We start from the raw sequence: 23,444 nt of genomic DNA on the forward strand, positions 1-23,444 counted from the left end.
ACGGATGGTGAAGAAGGCACCTCAGCAGGACCCAGCCCATCTCAGAACCCACCAGCAGATGGAGAGGACTCAGATCAGGAGATCATAACCACCACATCTCTGCCCAGAAAAGAATTAAGGCAAATTAGTCTGGACTACGCACGGAGAGAGGGTGAGACAATACTAAACTGGACCCTAAAATGTTGGGATGAGGGTGCAGAAACTGTAGATCTAGATAAGAGGGAGACGAAGCTTCTAGGCTCCCTGTCTCATGATGCCGGCCTGGATAAAGAATTAGCAAAACTCGATGGAACACACACTCTCTGGGCCCGGATTACTAATGCTATAAAGCGCAGGTACCCTACCAGAGAGGATTTGCCTTGGGCCCCAATTAAATGGATGGCTATGGAACAGGGCATTCGGTACCTGAGACAGATGGCTGTGCTGGAGATCATCTATGGAAATGGCCAGCTCCCCTTGGACCCAGATCAGGTGTCCATGAAATGGTCCTTAGTAAAGAAACTCACCCAGGGTGCCCCTCAAAGATATGCACACACACTAGGAGGGATGCTTCTGACTGGACAGGATGGAAGTCCTAGAACTGTGGGTCAGTTTGCTAGTGACCTGAGGGAATATGAGGACAGTGTCAGTCACAGGCCCATAATCTCAGCCATAGAGGTTATGACTAAAGACATCATCAAAGAGATTAAGGCCTCCAAGCCTGAACTGAGGGAAGGGGATGACAGCTTTTCTCCCCATTCACCTTCTCCATCAGAATGGATCCATGTTTCAGCCATCAGGAATAAACGTCATTCTCCTCCCCCTAGGAGATCACCCCAAGCTAATCAGGGGATGTCAAGGGTGGCTCTGTGGAGAGCTCTCTGTGACCATGGGGAAAACATGAACCGCTGGGATGGCCAACCCACCTCTGCACTCTGGGCCAGAGTACGGGAACTGCAAGGTGGCCCCAATGGGAATAACTCGCCCAGGAGAAGGGCAGCTCCAGTTTCCCAGGGTGGTTCCTCCCATTCAAGAGACCCTTCTCCCAGTAACACAGGGCCCTGTGACAAATGTGGGCTTCGCTGCCAGCATTAGAGGTGCCCTGCCTCCAGCCAGGCAGAGGTCAGGGACAACAGAGTGTACTGGGATGTGTTTGTGAAATGGCCTGGCACTTCAGAAGCCCTGAAGTACCGAGCTCTGGTGGACACAGGGGCCCAATGCACCCTAATACCATCAAGCTACAGAGGGACTGAGCCCATAACCATTCAAGGGGTCACAGGGGGCTCACAAGATCTGACTGTACTGCAGGCTGAGATAAGCCTGACTGGGAATGAGTGGGGAAAACACACCATAGTGACTGGTCCAGATGCACCTTGCATTCTTGGCATTGACTTTCTGCGGGAGGGATGTTTTAAGGACCCTAAGGGGCACAAGTGGGCATTTGGGGTAGCAGCTGTAGGGACTGCAGACAGGGAACAGCTGTCTGCCATACCTGAGCTGTCAGATGACTCCTCTGTAGTTGGCAGCCATAAGGTGCAGGATTTGAAGTTACCAATTGCTTCTCACATAGTGCATCACAGGCAATACAGGACCAACCGAGACTCTCTGCACACCATACATCAACTGATTCGACGACGGGAGAGCCAGAAGGTAATCAGCAAAGCTCATTCACCTTTCAACAGCCCAATATGGCCTGTGCGGAAGGCAAATGGGGAATGGAGATTGACTGTGGACTACCGTGGCCTGAATGAAGCGACTCCTCTGATGAGTGCTGCTGTGCCAGACATGTTGGAGCTCCAGTACGAACTGGAATCGAAGGGGGCCAAGTGGTATGCCACAATAGACATTGCTAATGCTTTCTTCTCCATTCCCATTGCAGAAGAATGTAGGCCACAGTTTGCTTTCACCTGGAGAGGTGTCCAATATCAATGGAATCGTCTCCCCCAGGGGTGGAAACACAGTTCTACCATCTGCCATGAAGTGATCCAAACTGCACTGGAGAAGGGTGGAGCCCCTGAGCACCTGCAGTTCATTGATGACATCATTGTATGGGGTGAGACAGCAGAGGATGTCTATCAGAAGGGTAAGAGGATAATCCATATCCTGTTGGAGGCTGGCTTTGCCATAAAGAGAAGCAAGGTAAAAGGGCCTGCCAGAGAGATCCAGTTTCTGGGAGTTCGATGGCAAGATGGCCGTCGCCACATCCCTCAGGATGTGGTGAATAAGGTAGCCACTATGGTGCAACACACTAGTAAGAAAGAGACACAATCCTTCTTGGGGCTTGTGGGCTTCTGGAAAATGCACATTCCCGGGTATAGTCAAATAGTGAAACCCCTCTTCCATGTAACACAGAAGAAAAATAGTTTTGTGTGGGGATCTGAGCAACAGGTAGCATTTGACCAGATAAAACATGAAGTGGTCCATGCTATGGCTCTGGGACCTGTTCGAACTGGGCCAGAGATCAAGAATGTGCTGTATACTGCGGCTGGTGAGAGTGGTCCTACATGGAGTTTGTGGCAGAAAGCTCCTGGTGAGACAAGGGGCAGGCCCCTAGGTTTCTGGAGTAAGGGGTGCAAAGGTTCTGAGGCCAACTACACTGCAACAGAAAAGGAGATCCTAGCTGCCTATAAGGGAGTCCGAGCTGCTTCTGAGGTAATTGGGTCCGAGTCACCACTCCTTTTAGCTCCAAGGCTTCCAGTCCTGACTTGGATGTTTAAAGGGAGGGTCTCAATCCCACATCATGCCACAGATGCCACCTGGAGTAAATGGATGGCCCTGATAACTCAGCGAGCTCGAATGGGGAACTTTGAACGCTCTGGTATAGTAGAAGTGATCACCAACTGGCCAGAGGGTGCTGACTTTGGGATGCCACCAGAGAAGACAGTGACCCATGCTGAGGAAGCTCCCCCATATAATGACCTCCCTGATAATGAAAAGGGCTATGCTCTATTCACAGATGGATCTTGCCGTCTTGTAGGGAGCAAGCGGAGATGGAAGGCAGCTGTCTGGAGCCCAACAAGGCAAGTGGCAGAAGCAAGGGACGGAGAAGGCGAATCCAGTCAGTATGCAGAGGTAAAAGCTGTCCAGCTGGCCCTGGATATAGCAAAACGGGAGAACTGGCCGGTGCTTTACCTATATACTGACTCCTGGATGGTGGCAAATGCCTTATGGGGGTGGCTGAAGGACTGGAAGAAGAACGGATGGCAGAGGAAAGGAAAGGCTATCTGGGCCGCAGACCTGTGGCAAGACATTGCTGCCTATCTGGACAAGCTGCCAATAAAGGTACGGCACATCGATGCACACATTCCCAAAAGCAGAGCCACTGAGGAACACCAGCACAACCACCAAGCAGATCTGGCTGCTAAAATCTCCCAGATAGACTTGGACTGGGAACACAAGGGTGAGCTATTCCTAGCTTGCTGGACCCATGACACTTCAGGTCACCAAGGGAGAGATGCCACATACCGGTGGGCTCTGGACAGGTCAGTGGACACATCCATGGAAGCCATCTCCCAGGTTATTCATGAGTGTGACATCTGTGCTGCCATAAAGCAGGCTAAGCACATGAAGCCTTTATGGTATGGGGGGAGATGGTCAAAGTTAAGTACGGAGAGGCCTGGCAGATCGACTACATCACCCTTCCTTGATCTCACAGTGGCAAGCAGTACATACTGACCATGGTGGAGGCAAGTACAGGGTGGCTGGAAACCTACCCAATACCTCATGCCACTGCCCGCAACACCATCCTGGGCCTGGAGAGACACGTCCTGTGGAGACACGGCACCCCAGAGAGGATCGAGTCGGACAATGGAACCCACTTCAAGAACCATCTCACAAGGGACTGGGCAAAGGAACATGGGATTGAATGGATTTACCATATCCCATACCATGCACCAGCTGCAGGGAAGGTTGAACGCTACAATGGCTTGTTGAAGACCACCCTAAAAGCCATGGGGGGTGGAACCTTTAGGAACTGGGAAAGACACCTAGCTCAGGCCACTTGGTTAGTCAATAGCAGAGGGTCTGTAAACCGAGCTGGTCCTGCCCAGTCCAACCTGCTGCAAACAGTGGATGGAGATGGAGTTCCTGTGATCAATGAGAAAAACCTACTAGGAAAATCAGTATGGGTTTTCCCTGCTATTGGTGGGGGCAAACCAACCCGAGGGGTGGTCTCTGCTGAGGGGCCTGGTCACACATACTAGGTCATGCTAGAGACTGGGGATATTCAGTGTGTGCCACAACGAAACGTGACGTTGGCTGAGAAGGTATAGCCTCTGAAGGTAACACCAATTAATGTAATGTAATCACTGTATAATAGTTATAAGTCGTTGTAAGTTTTCTCTCCTAGTCTGATGACAACCTGGTGTCCAGGATCCAGCATGAACCCACCGCACACAAGCATCAGCTCAAAAGGACTGCTGCATCATCTCGCCTACACCTGCTCCTGCTTCCCATACAGCAATAGACTGCTCCTGACTCCCCTTCAGAGGTGAAGACTGTTTCCTGTTCTCTCTTATTCTTCTCCACGTTCCTGCCCAGCTCAAGCACCACCTGCATCAACTGGCACCAGAGAGAGAGAGACACAGCCGGGATAGAGAGAGAGACTGCCCTGAGAGAGACACAGCCGGGATAGAGAGAGAGACTGCCCTGAGAGAGACACAGCCAGGATAGAGAGAGACTGCCCTGAGAGAGACGCAGCCGGGATAAAGAGAGACTGCCCTGAGAGAGAGAGACACAGCCGGGATAAAGAGAGACTGCCCTGAGAGAGAGAGACACAGCCGGGATAAAGAGAGACTGCCCTGAGAGAGAGAGACACAGCCGGGATAAAGAGAGACTGCCCTGAGAGAGAGAGACACAGCCGGGATAAAGAGAGACTGCCCTGAGAGAGAGAGACACAGCCGGGATAAAGAGAGACTGCCCTGAGAGAGAGAGACACAGCCGGGATAAAGAGAGACTGCCCTGAGAGAGAGAGACACAGCCGGGATAAAGAGAGACTGCCCTGAGAGAGAGAGACACAGCCGGGATAGAGAGAGACTGCCCTGAGAGAGAGACACACAGCTGGGATAAAGAGAGACTGCCCTGAGAGAGAGAGACACAGCCGGGATAAAGAGAGACTGCCCTGAGAGAGAGAGAGACAGCCGGGATAAAGAGAGACTGCCCTGAGAGAGAGACACACAGCTGGGATAAAGAGGGACTCACAACATGAACTCTAATACCACAACTGATGACTGGATAAAGAAGCTGTGACAGGAAAGTGGAAGTGAAATAGAGGGGTGGACTGTGCTGGGGCACACCCATCCTAGATGGGGCTGAGAAGAACCCAGCCCCAGGTGGACAAAAGAAATTTAATCTGGGGAGGGCTTTGGCCCCTCCCCTGCTGGGAGAAGGTGGTCCCCTGACTCAGAGGTGGTCTATTCCACTTCCCCTTCCTGTCCAGCAAGCCTATAAAAGGGGGGATATCTTGCTGCTCTTCCCTTTTTTTTCCTGCCTTGTCTGCTCGAGAGGACTTCCTGCTGCAGTTGCTGTCACTGTCTCCTGCACCGGACCACGTGGCTGGGGCCCTTTCTCTCTCTCAACTGAATCCACCGACATCCAGGGAAACACAACGCCATCCAGGCTTGGTTTATATATATTTTTTCCCACTTACCCTCATCCCTCACCTCTGTGAACCCCCCTCCTGTTACTGATATATATATATATATATATATATATATATATATATATGTAAAAAATTATTTTTTTCCTTTCCCTTTTGTAAAAAAAAAAAAAGAAAAAATTTACTCCTCCTACTTCCAAACCGACTTCAGAATATTTCTTTCACGCTTTTTTCTTTCCCTTTTCCCTCCCCCCTTTTTTTTTTCCTTTCTTCTCTCTCTCCATCCTGCCGAGAAAAAAGGGAGAGGGGCAGGGGGAGGAATTTATATCTATTATCATTTGAGCTCCTAAACTCAGAGCTCAAACTACCACAGTGTGCAATAAGTAGCAGTCAAATAAAATGTCAACATCCGTCTAGATACAGAGGTTGTCATCATATTGTTTTACAAATGCCTTGTAAGTAATTATTTTTTTGGTACTCACAGTATCTTTGTAGGTAGCAACAGCAAGCTTTTGCACCTAGAAGAGTGGTAGAAAATTTGACAGCATTCACAGTACAACCTTCATATTTTCTCAATTTTCACAACTTTGTTTCATTTTTAATTGATCTCTTTGCCCTCAGTGGTAAAATGTAGGAAAGAAATATGCTTAGGATTGCATTAAACGTCTTTGTAGTATTAGGAGCCTACTGCTCTAGTGACTAATGTTTTGCACAGAAAGAACACTGCTGTAAAACTGTATTTTTTTGCCATAGACTTTAATCTTCCACTTTTAAAAATGTCTGTGTCACATTAGTTGCTCTAAAAAACTTCACATCTAGATTGAAATTACAGATATGCTTTCACTGAGTAAATGATAAGATCTGAATCTCACCATCCTTACCATGTTTTTCCCTTCAACAGGAACTATATATATATATGTGCTGTTCCATTCTCCCAGATGGGTGTTTTTTACTTTCTGGTTAACTTATATCACTGCATAGGTGTTTTGATTAACTGCAAAATCTAACTAGGTTAGGATGTGTTGAGTCTCAGAAAAGAATATTTTGTTTGACTCTGGTTTTGTGTGCTGGAAAAAACAAAACTCTTTGTAAACACCTGCAACATTTTTGTGTATAGATTTTAAAAGTGAGATGCACACTTTGAGTTTCTTAAGACTGTCTGACTGATAAAAAACTCCTACCCCTCATATCTCTTTCAGAAGTGAACTTTTTGACTTTTAGAATGAGAAATAGCATTTGAGGAGGAAACAAGTAGGTTAAAATGTTTTAACTTGCTTATTCTACTAGGTGATTCCATCCTTATCTCCACAAGAATGAAACTCAAGTAGGCAGCCTTTACTCCATCTCCCTGGTAATTCTAGTCTTTTGATTCACAAATTTCATTTTACACTTGATTATAGGCAAGACAATTAGCTCCAGAGTATAATAAAAATGAAATGCAGTAAACAGTATTTCCTCTGAGTATTTGTTACTTTAGAAGAATTCTCATTCGTGGGCTCTGCCTAAGCAAATTCTGTAGCTGAACAGTCATATGTGAATCTAGATTTTACACTACAATATTCTTGTTACAATTTGCTTTCAGCAAATATTGACACATTTAGGCTTAGAAAAAGTATACCTTTTCCCAGTATTTGCACAGCAATGCTTGAGTATGATGATATCCTCAGAAGTAGTTGAGATAGGTTGAAATCACCCCCAATATTAACTTCACCAGACTAGCTCAGTTTGGAAAGCAAATGAAGCTGTATTTACAAGTGACACTGCAATCTACAAAAGTAGGGGAAGTGGAATATCTACTCGATGCCGTGCTCTTTGACCCAGTTCTTTATAAGATTGTTCTTGAAATGAGTTCAGTTGCCTGATTCACTCCTCTCTGGAGTTCCATGTCTCCCCAGGATTTGTCTCTCCAGACCAAGAACAGTGTTACATGCAGTTGCATGAGGAACTAGGTAAGTTTCCAACCATAAGTTTTTCTACCATAGTCAGCTCATATTGCTTACCAGATCGAGAACGAGGTAGAGTGATGTAGTCAATCTGCCACACTTCACCATCCTTGTACTTGGACCATAGGTCACCATACCACAAGGGCTTGATTTGCTTTGCCTGCTTAATAGCAGCACAGTCAGGTATGTCTTGTGTGATAGCATCCATGGAAATGTCAATGAATCTGTCCCGAGCCCACTGGTAGGTTGCATCTCTGCCTTGATGTCCTGACAAATCATGGGCCCTCCAAGATAAGAACAATTCACTTTGATGTTTCCAGTCAAGATCAAGATCAGAGTTCGTGTCTACTTGAGAAACCTTTGCAGCCAGATCTGCTTAATGGTTGTGTTGTTGTTCCTTTACCTTTGAACATCCAATTCAGAACTGGCAATCTAGGAGCTAGAAGGAAATGTGACTCAGTTCCAATCACTTCAGAAGAAGCTTTTACTCCTTCATAAGCAGCTAAAATCTCTTTCTCTGTTGGAGTGTAATTTGCTTCTGAGCCTTTTGTGATGAATGATGCCTGTATCCAAGACTACATTCCAAATAGTGCCAGGACATGTTCCTACATGTTCAGCTTGAACCCCCTCTTCCCTCTCCCTTCTGAGAGAGGGGAGGGGAGTCTTGGCACCACCGAGTCTAGGTAAATAACCTTCCTGGGCCCGTTGTGGTAAACAAAGCTCAGGCAACATACTTGTGCTTGCTTTGTTTAAGGTATATGCTCATACTACATTTGGTAAAACATCGTTTCATTGGTTGATTACTTTGTTTACAAAGGATGCTCACTGGACCAGTGTTCATGTGGCAAATGTTAAATAGGGGTTGTTTTGGTAAACAAGTGCTCCGTGCTTGTACCTGTGCCCTGCGCTGCCGAAGGGTCCACTTCTACCTGGGACTCGAACTGGCGTGTCCAAGTGCATCTCTGCGGATTACCACCATTGCCTGAGAGATCGCCGAGCGCGGGAACCATGGTAACCCATGTGCACCGCCTGTCCTGGACCGCTACAGCCCCCCTGGACTGGGGACATCACTTTGGCAGGACCGGCAGCTCCCCGGCCAACCCCCGTGGATCATGGAAGAAGTCGCCCCAGCCTTGCAGAGAAGCCACCTTGCTGTGCCCTGCAACCCCGGCGACAAGGCTTTTCCCCTGGAGCAGGAAGCTCTTCTTACACAGTGCACTTCGTGAACTGAGTTGCAAAAGCCTCCAAGGCTCCCCAGAAAACTCCCAGGACGTTTTTGTTCCAGCAGAAGCAGCAACCACACAGCACTGCACCATGCGGTCAGTGCCATTTCTCAATTTCTTTATTATGGCACATCTCTTTATCTCTCCAGACAGAGTTTCAGTGGCTGAAATCAAAGAAACACGTGTGAGACTATCCTCCAATTGCCTCATTTGGTCAGTGAAATGGCCAAACATAGGGGGCACTCCACCATAATTTCTTGCCATAATTCTGCTTGCCAGAATGGTAGCATAATTAGGAGGCGCAAGTTTAATGAGCTTTTTAGCAAGACCTGTTCCCACGGGAATTTCATCGGAATTCAGCATATTATGACCTCCATACATTACTTCTCTCACAGCAAACTCTCTCAAATGCTTAATTCCCCCATTCATCATGTTCCAAGGCTGAGGGTTCCATGGTAAATCATCTCTGCTTGGGTACCTCATAAGGACTGCCAATAGGAGGCATGCCCACAGAGAAACTTTACCAAGACACCTTACTAGATGCCTGTCTATTCTAGTGTCCTTTGAGTGAGTTCCCAGCTGTGAGGCTGACTTGTCACCTACCACTAAAGCAGAAGCACCTCCCTAACCAGCTCAGGATTGGCTCAGTATCTCTTCTAATTTAATCTTTTCTTACGTGCCTAATTTTCTCCGTGGTGCATTAGCTGACTGTATGTGATCTTTATCATCTTCCTCATCTTGAACCTGCTGTCCCTATGCTCCTACTGCAAGCCCCCATGCTCTACTGCAATTTCCTAAGTTTAGAGGCACCTCTATTAGTTCCTAATTTACCAGGACTCATATCCTGACCTGCATCTCCACCATCCATGAATGGCCTCATAAAGTCAACTAGATTTCTAAGGCTAACCTTTTCTTCCTCATCAGAAGCATTCTTTTTAACAGAGGGCCTCTGGTCAGCAGAATAATCCTGTTCAGAAGGATCCTGACCTCCTTCTGCAGGTCCCTCTGCAGTTCCCTTGCATTTAGGCTTTCTGGTCAAAGTAGCAATTAAATTCACTGGTGCTACTTCTACATTCACAGCAGGATTGGCAGAAGCAGAGGGATTTTACACAGGAATGGCAGGTGCCCTCTGGCACCCTGCCACTGCTGCTGCTTCTGTTCCAGCTGCAGAGGGTGGAAAAGCCTTTGTCTTGTTAATGGCCACTGCCTATGAAGCCGTTGTCGCCATTTTAAGTGCTGGCAGGGTTTCTGCAGCCGCCCTGGGCTGTGGCTGCCTTGCCCTTAGCGTAGCACCAAAGATGCCACTCCCGCTGTTCAGAGCCGCTCTCCCATTAACTCCCACTTGCCTACGCTTGCCTGTAATCTCAGCCTGTTTTTTTGTCCTCCTCACCACTAGAACTGCCTGAATTAGACTCATGCCTCCTACGTCTGCTCCTCCACCTAGACACATGGCAGCCAGCCGCATGTCTTTCTCTATACAATGCTATTGGCAGGCATACTATTATTATCACCAATAGCAAAATTAGGCACAACAAATAGATTATTTTAGGGTCCCATTTGCTCAGATAACCTCTGTAACAGGAATGTTGAACTCTTCATCAGGAAGTGTTACAGTTACATTACTGTGTTTTTCTCCTAATCCAGTAAAACTGAGGCCATAATCTCTGAAATCTCTTAATTCGCATTTAAACCAAAGAAAGAATTTATATGCTAAATATCTACCAATCTTATCTATTATCATAGCAACACAGCATCTATAAATCACAACAGTCAAAACAGAATGTATCACATGCCACAGAACCCAAAGCAGCTTCATTTTGCTTCCTAATCTGAGCAGAAATTAATCAATCAGGCAATTGTCCCATGTTGGGTGCCAATTATTTTGTTGTAATGTGGTGGGTTGAAATCACCCTCAACATTAACTTCACCAGACTAGATCAGTTTGGAAAACAAATGAAGCTGTATTTACAAGCGACACTACAATCTACAATGGAATGTAATGAATATATACAAAATATACAGTATTTACAGATATTTACAATTAACAAAAACAGCACAAAAACCTTCCTGGACAAAACCAAGAAAACTGGCTCTCTGCCTCTCCCCCCTGCTCCCCATCCAAAAGGAAAAAAGAGAGAAGAGAAAACTGAGATTATGTTAGAATTTGACAAGGTCAGCAAGGTTATTCTCTCCCAGCATAGAAGGCAAGAAGAGAAGAAAACACTCAGCTAGACTGCTGAAGAGGACAGACTGAACTTTGTTTTGAGAACTAAATCTTAAGGGTGCTATCCCTCCAATGGAATCATTCAGAATGATCATTATTTTTACTTTTTACACCCAATGGTGATTTATTTACTTTCTTACTACTCTCTGCTCAAGAGCTGTGAAAAATTTTAAAGGCATAGCCTTAAAACCAGTAAAACAGAACAGAAGAGTCAGAGTTATAGCTGAATTTTTAAAATCAGTCTTGAATACGCATATTTGTTCAGCTTTAAAAGTCTCCTCCTTATGTGAAATACTGATGCAATTTACCATTTGTCAGTATTACTCAAAGACATTACCTCTGAACTTAGAGTTTTAGCTCTAAACCTAAGTACCTCTTTATATGAAAACTGTGACCACTAACCAAAAAAGGTCAGAGTATAATTTTAAGCTGGACCCTGCTTTTCACATGCAACACAACCTGTAAGGAAGACAGCAGAATTTGTCTCTGGAACTCTGAGAAGAAGAGTTTGTTTTGGTTTGTTGCTTTCTATTTTCATCTAAGCACATTCAGCCAAGATTATTGCTGCTAAGCAGAGCTCAAAACACCCTCTTGCTGAAACCAGTAGCTAAAGAAGATAAGCAGACAATTTAAATGCTGTTTCCAAATACCTGCACAGGTGTCTGACTTTCAAGAACTTTCTAAACTGGGAGGCAAATATATCACAAGAACCTATGGCTAAAAATGAAGTTTTAAATAGAAATAAATTGCAAATGTAATTCAACTCCTTAACAGTAATTGTGACAAATCACTGGAACACAAGGAAAGTGGTTCAGTAGTCATCAACTTTAAATTGGATGTCCTTCTGAAAGATACGCTATAATTCAGTCACAAATTATAGAAGCTGATAGTTTTCAATTACATAGAAAAGAAAATAATAACCTTCTCTGCAGGAATTACTAAGTAAAATTTGATGGCTTACACTATGCAAGCATTCAGAAGAGATTGATCATAGTCCTTTAATAATTTGCATTTTAGGCATGTATCTTCTGACTATATCATTGAATCAGGGTTTGGCCCACAGGGAGATGAATTGCTGAATTAGAAGTTACTACCATTTTTACACTGTGTTGGGTTTTTGCTCAGAATATTATTTTCACTATGAAAAGATGAGACACCAAGCTATTTAGCCTGCTTTTACAAAGGATATCCTTAAAGCCTAGTATTAATTTGATAATACGGTGATAATATACTGTCTTTAAGAAGGGAAAAGCACTAACCACGGGACCGTAGGTGGCATTCAACCTTGCAACTTGTCTCACTTTCCATTAAATGCTCCTTTTGGATTATATCAAATGATATACACTCACTTTCATGCTTGCATAAGGCTAGTGAATTCTAACTCTGCCACTTTAACCCCTGTCTGTCTTCCCTTAACAATTATTCACAAATGCTGATTTTATTTTCTACAGTCTTTTGGGGTTTTCTATTAAAAATTCCTCTGACTGTAACCAACATTCTATCTCATCCTGTACTTGGTTTGCCTTCAGACTTGTTTTGCTATATAAAATTTTGTTTCCACCTACTGGCACAATTCTTAAGAAGTATAAGTCTTGGCTAGTTTATTTTCAATGTTCATAATAATTTACTATGGTCTCACATTTTGGGGAAGTTGGACATTATGTGAGGAGAGTTGCCATTATCACTTGGTTCATGTCCAGAGGCATGTACATGTGGCTGAAACACTGTACAAGACTGAGTAACATTGGCAGACCTGAATTCTTTAGCTAGAAGTTAAGCTAAATCAGTCTCTGGAAGTGCTCATGAGTAATTTCAGAGACAACTTCCTCCCAAAGGAATTTGTTTGTTATCTGTTCTTTTTGCTAGCCTCTAGCATGAGCTGTTAGATGCAATTCCCCTTGGACGCTTTACTCCTACCTCTAACCTCTAACTGAATTTATTATTTTTATTTTTTCTGGTGATTAATTAAATGCCAGTTTATTCCCATTTCCCTCCTGAAATCTACCCAAGAGTTTCGGGGTCATCCAGTAGCAGGATGGATCACAACTATTCAAATTAAATCCCTGCTATACAAAAGATTCATCTGTCTTCAGTGATACAGCTGGGCAGAGTCATATTGCTGCTCCTCAAAAATATTGCCAAAGCTTGTTTTTTCCTCAAGTACACACATGTGCAGATCCTCACCCCATTTCTCTCCCTTTAGTGGAAGCAAGAGCAGCAAGCATCCATACTGAATTAGGTCGAGATCCCAAGCCTTCAATATACACCTGTTTTGTCAGTGCTTACATATGGACAAGCCAAAGTATTTTCAGGCTTTACATCTTTTTATTATTCTGTTGATACTCAAACTGTGGCTGTTTCTGCCTGCTTACATGCTTTTGTTTAATTTGGGTTAAATTAACGAGGCAGGAATTACAAAAATATAGTTATTTTTTATTTTCCCAAAAACCTCTCCCCAAAAGTATGTACAAACTGATTAAAACTTATTTACAGGCTCTATTCGCAAATTCTATGAGGATGCTTATAAGTAATTTAGTACAATTTGGAGAATTCAGAAAATGGAAAAGGCTAAGCCACTAATAGCTCTACCCCACTTATGAATCAGAGGGCAGCCAGGAACTGCTAGGGAAGTATAAGAATGTCGATTTACTCATGAGACTAGAGCAGGAATTTGAGGACAGTCCCTAGGTTTCTCTCTTCAAAATAGGCTTCAGAAACTGCACGTTTTGTAATCCAATTTTGTGGGTAAAGTGGCTCAAATCCAAAAAGGAGACCCACCAGAAATCAAATTGTCCTTAGATGCGACTGCCATGAGGGAAAACTCATGCAGTCAGCCCTGTTTGAACAGTGCCAGGAAAAGCAGCAGGATCCCTCGTGGCAGGCAGGATCACTCCCAGGCAGGCAGGTTCACTTCCATGAAGGTCTGGGGAGAAGCTTAGTCAGGTGCCTAGCTCCAATGTCACCACGAATCCAGAGCAGAGCGAGTAGAATCCAAAATGAGAGCCCAAATGGCAGGGCCAAAATGATGGGGCCCTAAAAACAAGCGAGAGCAGCAAAACAAATGAGAGCCCCTACTGCTCTGTGCTCACCCTATTTAAGAGATATTCCTGGACAATTGTCCAGGACAATGTGTGAAATACCCTGCTGATCAGATTTCCGAATTCTGGTGGACTTCCCCACCAGTAAATATCTGTGAGGGACCTCCACCCCGGCAGCGAGAATGGGCAAAATTCCCTGTCTCCAGGGGGAGGGGAAGCCGATACCTCACCTTTGTCTTCCCCTATTCAGACCTCCCCTGATGGAGGTGGAGGAAGGGGGATTTGGAGCACCCTGTAACTGCTTTACAATCTCTTCACTGAGGTGACTCAGCTTTGGTATCAAGAAGACTTTGGTTCCATTCATGTTATGGAGAGAACAGTTCTCCAGCACAGTAAGCAGATCTTCACCTTTTATGTCTTTACCTCAACTGACAGTGTAACTGTGGATCATCAGAAAAATAGAAGCCTGTCCCTCTTCAGTGAGGCCAAGGTTCTGCTTCTTTACATGTTAATCTACACCATTTACAGCTGAATTATTAGAATGAGAGATAATAAGTTTTATCTATCTTAATTAATGCTATTATCTTACAAATTATTATCACTGTGCAAGCCAAATCACAGCTTCTCACTCTCAAGCATTATTCAGACTGAGTACCTCCATGATCCTTTCAGCCTCAAGACAAAAAAGAATATGGGCAGATCCTTTCAGCCTCAAGACAAAAAAGAATATGGGCAAAGACACCACTGCAAGAATAAGATATTTTGAGAAATGAAAGACTTATAGAATGTCAAATGAAAGCTGGAAAATGGCCTGAAAAATCAGCCCAAATTCTGAGACATATTAGCTACTTTATCTAAAGCCATAATAAAGTTTTGTATAATACATTGTTCAATCTCCCTGAATAGATTAAAAAAATATATAAAATAAAAAATAAATAAACAAAAAGCACTAAAAAATTATCCAGAATATAAAATGTCATCTATAATTTCTGGTGTGCTACCTTGAAGCACAGTGCCTCAGGATGACCTGATAGCTGAGCATATAAGTCACAACACATGAGTTGGCTTCAGCTAGTAAGTAATAGAATACCAGTCTTCAAGTATGCATCCTATAAAACATGAAAAAAAAAATTCTTCTATAGAAGGGTGAATTTAGCAGACCAGCATTTTAATCAGATTCACAACAAAAGTATGTGCCTTCAGCAAAGCACAATCTGTGCCTCCAGCTTCAAGCTTCTTATAGACAATTTTTCAGGCAGTCAGCTGCAGTTTTTGATTCAAGACTGCAGATGCTGGCCTCAAATTCTGCGTAGGAATACCAGAGTTTTCACTAGGCATAGAAGAGGTGAAGGATATATGATCAAATATTGATTACCGTTCGGGTTTTGCCTTCATGTGTTGTCTGAAAATACCAAGCCAGGATAAAGAGGACAAAAAATACTCTGTAAGCAGCTGGGAGAAGTCTCACAGTCATTACCAATTGTTCCTGCAGGGGAATTCAACTTAAGAGATACCTGCTAGAAATACAGCACAGCAGAGAAGAAAGGATCCAGGAGATTCCTGGAGTGTATAGCAGTTAACTTCCTGATACAGCTGATGGGTGAGCCAACTCATGATACCTCCCTTCTGAAGCTGTTGTTGGTTAATAGAGAAGGACTGGTGGGTGATGTGTCTTGGGCACAGCAAGCATTATTTCAGTTCTTGGAGAAGCAAGGAAAGTGGTTAGTAGAACTGCCAGCTTGGACTTCCAAGAAGGAAGGCTTTAGTCTGTTAGAACATTGATTTACAATGTCCCTTGGGAAACAGTCCTGAAGGGCAAACGGGTCCAGGAAGGCTGAACATCCCTCAGGAAGGAAATACTAAAGTTACAGGATCAGGTCATCCCAATGCGTTGTAAGGCAAACCGGTCGGGAAGAAGACTGGCCTGGCTGAACAGAGAGCTTTGGCTGAAACTCAAGAAAAAGAGGAGAGTCTATGGCCTGTGGAAGAAGGGGCAGACAACAAGAGTACAAAAGGTATAATGAGGTTATGCTGCGAGAAAATTCAAAGGACCAAAGCCCAATTAGAAGTTAATATCTCTGATACCATAAAAGGCAATAAAAATGTTTCTATAAAATATTAACAACAACAAAAAAAAAAAGACTAAGGAGAATCTCAGTCTTCAACTGGATATGGGGGAAAACATAGTGACGAAAGATAAGGAAAAGCTGAGATTGTTAATATCTACTTTACCTCAGTCTTTAATATTAAGACCAGTTGTTCTCCAGGTATCCAGCCCCCTGAGCTGGAAAACAGGGATGGGGAGTGGAATGAAGCCTTTGTAATCCAAAGGAAAATGTTAGAGACCAGATACACCACTTGGACACACACAAGTCTATGGAGCTGTATAGGATTTACCCAAGGGCACTGAGGGAGCTGGCAGAAGAGCTTACCAAACTGTATCAGCAATCTTGGCTAATTGAGGCTAATCAAGATGTGACACCCATCTACAAGAAGGACCAGAAGGAGAATACAAGGAACTATAGACCTGTCAGGGAAGGTGATGGAGCAGATCATTCTGAGTACAATCACATAGCTCACACAGGACAACCAGGCAATCAGGCCTAACCAGCATGGGTTCATGGAAGGCAGGTCATGCTTGACTAACCCGATCTCTTTCTGTGACAAGGTGACCCATTTAGTCAAGGAGGGAAAGGATGTAGGTGTTGTCTACCTAGACTTTAGTAAAGTCTAGGTAGACAACAGCATCCTCCTGGCTGCTCATGGCTTGGATCAGAAGATGCTTCACTGGATGTAAAACTGGCTGGATGGCAGGGCCCAAAAAGTGGCAAATGCAGTTAAATCCAGTTGGCAGCCAGTCACAAGTGGTGTTCCTGAGCATAGCGTCTAGTTTTCACAGAATTACACAGAATCACAGAATCAACCAGGTTGAAAAAGACCTCAGAAATCATCAAGTCCAACCTATTACCTAATGTCTGACACCACCTTACAATTAAACCATGGCTCCAAGTGCCAATCTTGTTTTGAACATCTCCAGAGATGGTGAATCCACCACCTCCCTGGGCAGTCCATTCCACTGGCCAATTACTCTTTCTTTGAAGAACTTTCTCCTTATCTCGACCCTAAACTTCCCCTGGTGCAGCTTGAGACTGTGTCCTCTTCTGTCACTGGTTGCGTGGGAGAACGTTAGGGGTTGGAAGGGACCTCAAAATTTCATCTAGTCAACCCCCTCCCTGCCAGAGCAGGATCACCTATACCAGATCACACAGAAAGGCATCCAGGCAGGCCTCGAATATCTCCAGAAAGGGAGACTCCACAACCCCTGTGAGCAGCCCGTTCCAGTGTTCTGTCACCGTCACAGCGAAATTTTTTTCCTCATGTTTACATGGGATTTCCTATGCCTCTAATTCCACCCATTGCCCCTTGTCCTGTCATTGGGCATCACCAAGAAGAGCCTGTCTGCATCCTCTTGTCATTCACCTTTTACATATTTTGTGGTGGGTTGAAATTGCCCCCCAGATAATTTGGGAGAATTAATCCCCAAATTAAAATTGCCAGACTAGCTCAGTGGGATGGAAGAAATGAAGCTATATTTATAAGCAAAACCACATTCCAGGAAGTTGAAATGCAATGAATATGTACAAAATACACAATAGTTACATGTATTTACAATTTATAAACAACACAAGAAACTCCTTAGAAAAAAACCTCCCCTCTCCTTGACCTACTAACCACACCCTTTCTAACACACCCCAGAATGGCAGTGGCCTTCTTGGCCACAGGAGCACATTGCTAGCTCATGGTGAACCTTCCATCCATTAGGACTCCCAGGGCCTTTTCCCCTTCACTACTCTCCAGCAGGTCAAGTCCCAGCCTGTACTGATACTTAGGGTTGTTCTTTCCCAGGTGCAAGACTCTGCACTTGCCCTTGTTGAACTTCATTAAATTTCTCCCTGCCCAGCTCTCCAGACTGTCTAAGTCTCTCTAGATGGCAGCACAACCCTCTGGTGTGTCAGCCACTCCAGCTACTCAGCAACCTTGCGCACTCTGTGCCTTCATAGAGGTCGTTGATGAATATATTGAACAGCACTGGTCCAGTACTGACCCCTGAGGGACTCCGTTGGATACAGACCTCCAACTAGACTCTGTCCCATTGACCACAACTCTGACTTCTTTCCTTTAACTTAATCCATCTCACTACCTGATCATTCAGACCACACTGCCTCAGTTTGGTAGCAAAAATGTTGTGGAAGACAGTGTCTAATGCTTTACTGAAATCAAGATAAACCACATCCACAGCCCTACCATCATCTATCCACCTTGTTATGTCCCCGTAAAAGGCTATCAGGTTGGTCAAACGTGACTTCCCCTTGGTAAAACCATGTTGACTGTTCCTAATGACCCTCTTGTCCTTGATATGCCTAAGGACAGCACCAAGGATAAGTTGTTACATTACCTTTTGTAACAGTGTGTGCTGGTTTGGGGCCAGACAGATCGTCTCTTGCCCCGAAAGGGACAAAAGAATGAGACTCACACAAACGGATTGGAGAGTGATGGAAAGTTTAAATTGGTGAAGCTACAGAGAACTACAAACTACAAAGCATAGTGACAAAGAGTATCCCAAAGCGTACAGAACCCCTCACAGAATTCCCAAAGGCTTCCCAATCCTTCTCTTCTTCCCACCTGAGGGTAAACCCAAACCCCCCAGGGCTCTTTCTTCCCCCTCCCGCTGCTAGGCAAGTCTCAGGCTGGCCAGGTCTGAGACTGCCCCCCCCTCCATTCTCCTCCTGGCATTAGGCCTAGACAGGCCTAAGAGGCCTTGAGGATACTCCCCCGGCTTTACCCAATAAGAGAGGACATCTCCCGTGGGAGCAGAGAGGGAAGAAAGAGGAAGAGAATGACTTTGCAGATGGCCTTATAGGGTACAGAACTTATGGGTAGAAATACGTCGTTTCCTGTGTCCACCCCTGTGGGTGGGCACCCAGGACACCAGAGGTGTATCTCATGCGGCAGTGGCAGGGGGCACACAGCCTAAACTGCCACACAGTGTGAGAGCTGAAATCCCTCTCCCGCACTAACAATGACCAGGCTAGCTCAGTCTGGAAGCAAATGAAAGCTGTATTTACAAGCAAAACTACAATCTATGATGAAATGCAATCAATATGTACAAATATACACTAGTCACAACATTTACAAACATGTACAATCAACAGAAAAGCACAACCAAGTCCCCTTTGCTTCCCCCAAGGGGTCTTCCCCAAGGGGCCTCCCCCCAGCCAGAAGGAATTCCCCCCAGGTCCCCCTGGCAGAAGGCAGAGAGTCAAGAAGCAGAGAGGCTCTTAGACTTAGCTTGTCAAGGTCAGTGTGTTATCTTCAGCCAGAAAAGAAGAAGCAGCCAGACAGAAGCCGAGCAAGCTGAGACTGCCCAACTCCCCAACCTTGTTTTGAGTAGAGATGCTTAAACATTCCTACCACTCCAATGGAAGTGTTTAGAATAATCATTACTTTGTAAATGCTGAAAAGCCACTGGGTCTTTATAGTGCAAATCAGTCTGTCCATAGTTCAGCTGAAGAAATGTATGCCATAAAACAGATCTACTACTCTTGGCAATTTACAAGCAGTTGTATAGTGTAAATAGAAATGAAACTATTAACTCAGAAATGGTAACACCAAAGACTGTGGAACAGTCTAGACCCTCATCAGATGTGCTGAGCCATAGCAAGGTAAAATCATGGAAGTAGCCTGCCTTATCTTTTAAGTTTGCTTTGCTCAGGTTGAGGCACTGTAGAAACACCTGCCTTCAGGAAGCATTGAGCCCTTTCTGCTGAAAGTTGGGCCCTGGTAAAGATTTGCTCTTTGCCAGACAGCATCCTGGCTCACAATAAAGGATGTGCATATTCCTCATTTTTATTATCTGTCAATCTCCTACCGCTACCGTGGATTTGGCCTCAAGTGCAGAGCCCATAACTCCTGCATTAAACAGTCTCGTGGCTAAAGGTATGTGCACACAGAAAAATTAAGCTGCAATTTCAGGATGTGTGCTTTGCTATGCCAGATTAATCTCAGTGGCATAGGGAAAACCTGCAGTGAAGACAAAGACAGAAAGGCTCTGTCGCATGTAAACAATATAAACTAGATACATATCCAGGATCCTCAGACACTATATGTGCTGTCTGGGCAAATGTGCACTGTGTGCATGGGACAGATGGCTGTCAGGAGGCCACTCAAATGCAGTAACTCTCCCAGAAGTGTTAGGTGTTAGGTGTTGAAAGTGATGGTAAAGCTCACTCCTTCCAATTGTTGTGGTCAATGGGAGGAATATTTGTTAATTACTCTCACAACAATAATTAATAAATGATATGGCAAACAGGTATTAATAAAAATAGTAACCCTTTATTAATGAAATATGCCAAAACTTATTAAAGAGATCATTGTACAGTTGGAAGATATATTTACAATGGAGTTATGCAGTCTTAGAGCAAATATAAACTCTTCTATGCAAACTAGGAGGCAACAACTTGGAAAGAGAAAGTCCCCAAGAGCAGATAATGCTCAATTACAGCAGGGGAAGTCTCGGTAAGAATCGTTAAACCCAAAGGGCAGTGAATTAGTTACTCACAGCTAGTTTCACTCACATGGGGGAATGCTGCTACTGCTGCTGTGTTAGTTTTGGGACGCTCTTGTAAGGCGCAGCACGGCAGATTGCTGGCAAGAAAGGTTTGCCATGTGGTCCCAGGCTGGTCTGTCTGCAGCAGATAGCAGGCAGTTAACAACGCTCTTCATGACAAGCACTTGCTTGGTTCCTGGGTAAACCGAGGCACAGCACGATTATGGTGGCAAGGGGAAGCATGCTAAGGCAGCTCATGCTTCTAGGCTCATGGCTTCTCTGGCTTGCATGTGTATGGCTCGTGGCTTTATCCCAGGCTCTGGACCAGGCACTCAAGGCAGGCCAGGGCAACTAGAGGTGACAAGGCTTGAAGCAAGGCAAGGCAAGGGTGACTACCAAGTCACTTGTATATATACAAATTGCCAGAGATCAGTTGGTCCAATAGGGCACTGAAGCTAATGTGTAGCTGCCCAATGGAAAGGCATTCTGCCAGGCTATAACAATAAAAGGCAGAAGCAAGGACCTTGTATCTGGGGGAGCAGTGGTCAGCTTATGTGCTCTCATCCCAAATAAACATCTTGTTTACCATACAGGCAGGAGTCCTGTCCCCTTTGTTCCTTTTCCTGTGTTGCCCTGTTTTTCTGCAGGAAGGAGAGGAGAAAAAGGGACCCTGTCTAGACGTCTTAAGGCCTGTCTGGATTTGTACTGGGCCATATCATGGCCCTACCATAACAGCAATACCACCCTACTTCCTATGCTGTCCTCCTGAAATATGCCCAAGGTATAGCAGCCTGAAAATCCTGTTAGGGAAGGAGGGAAATGTTGCAGCAGAGCCAACAAGCCTGGACTCAGCTCTGCTGAGAAAGTAGTAGGGTTATTAATTGAAGTGAGCCATAAGTGGAGAGCTCAATTAAAAGTGGCTTAAATTCAGTGGCACAATTAAGCTCTGCTCAGGTTTAGACATAGCTACTTTGCTACACTCAAATAATTGTCATGGCCAAAAAGAAAATATCAAGGCAAATATTTTTCAATCTTACCAGCTGAACAACCAGCTGAAAGAATTATTAATATAGATCCAATTATAAGGAAAAAGAAGAAAGGAGCTTGGACTTGTCACTCCCCTACTGTGGTTCTTTAGTTATCATCCAATCACTTCACTCCACACATAGAGCCTGCTTCCACTGTGTCCCAGCTTGCAAGGCATTTGCTGTCCCACCACATCTGCAATCCTCATTATGCTACGGACATAAATATTTCATTCTACACAGAATACTAATTGTTACTAGCTGTTTAAAAATGATGGTTATATCACGTGATTATAAGCAAAAGTAAAAATAAGGCAATAGCCGCCTGACCATTAGTAGAAATTTCAGCTACAGCTAAACAAGATCAAGAAAAGCTCCAGACAGCCCAAGTTCAGAGAAAGCCTGACAAATTCTGTGACCCTGCAGGGTTACCCTGAAGCTTGCTGCTTCTTTATGAGTGATAACAATACATGTTTTCCAGGATACAAGGCTACAATTGGACTAGATGCAATCCTGGTGACCCCTGATGTGATGGGGAGATAAGCCACTAAACGGTGGTCCTGTCATGAGTCCCACAGAACGTTGAACGAGCTGCTGAAAGGAAGCAGAGAGGCCAGCCGGCACAAGTCATCCCTCCAGGAAGAGAGGTGAGCTGTGGGAAACTGAAATGGGGAATCAGGCTTCATCCTCAGAGAGAGACGTGTATGAGCTGATGAATCAGCTCCTTAAAAAGCGTGGCAAAGCCATTTCTGGCCATGATCTCAAAGCAATGCTGAGATGGGTGCAAACAAACATCCCAACATGAGATGCCAAAGAAGCAGGTAGACCAAACTTTTGCATGCAATTTGGGGGATTTTCTTTCAAAAATTTTGATGGGGAAAATAAACATTTTTCAAAAAACATGCCAAGAGATGAACCCTCTCCAGACCCAGATGTTTTTAAAAGGTGTACATTTTAAAAACATCTATTTCTAACAACATTTTGTTGCTCTTATGTATTATATTTATGTAGCCCAAACATTATTAAATTTAACTCATTCATTTTTTACTTTCTGAAGAAGGGGTTTTGAATAACAACCTCTGCCACCTGTAATGTGTCTACAAAAGACAATTGTTGGCTAGAGTCCTTGACTAATTCTACCTTATTAAAAGCTTTTTTAGGAGCCACAAGAGAAAACAATTTGCACCAGATGCATGTACAAGATGTAACTATCATCCATTAGGAAGTTTATGTGCTTCTCCTTCTAAAAAGCTTCCTTTGCATTCCTTATATGACATGTGTAGCTTTACTTTGAGCCTATCAATTTTCTGGAAACAGAGGTAATCTGTCTTAATAAATAATGATCTGGTTGAAAAATATTCCTCATTTTGAATAGACTATGGGTTACTGGGTTTTCTCACGTAGTGTGTTTATGAAAACAAAATCTGCTCTCAAAATCATGCTTCACCTAACATTTTTGGAAGAAGTACCATCATTTGTACTGTGATTATTCTTTCATTTTCTCTTTTTCTTTAAAATCATCCTCTCAGTTAACCATATCATATAGACAAGATCTCAGTAAACTGTATTTCAGGCAGTAAATACACCATCCAAATAACTGAGAACAGAAAGAGTAGTTAGTATTTTTTGATACTCCCAATGGGAAAAAAAAAAAAACACATGCATATCAGAATTATTGAAAGAAATTGAAAGTTCCACAGTTCCTGGAGAGAAAAAAAATAATTTTGTATAACAAATAATTTCATGATGTGTTCATGCACTAGCTGGGAACATTATATTTGTCTGCTGGATAAGTTATTCATTGTGAAA

Source organism: Indicator indicator, chromosome Z (assembly GCF_027791375.1).
Source record: "Indicator indicator isolate 239-I01 chromosome Z, UM_Iind_1.1, whole genome shotgun sequence".
Lineage (NCBI taxonomy): Eukaryota > Metazoa > Chordata > Aves > Piciformes > Indicatoridae > Indicator > Indicator indicator.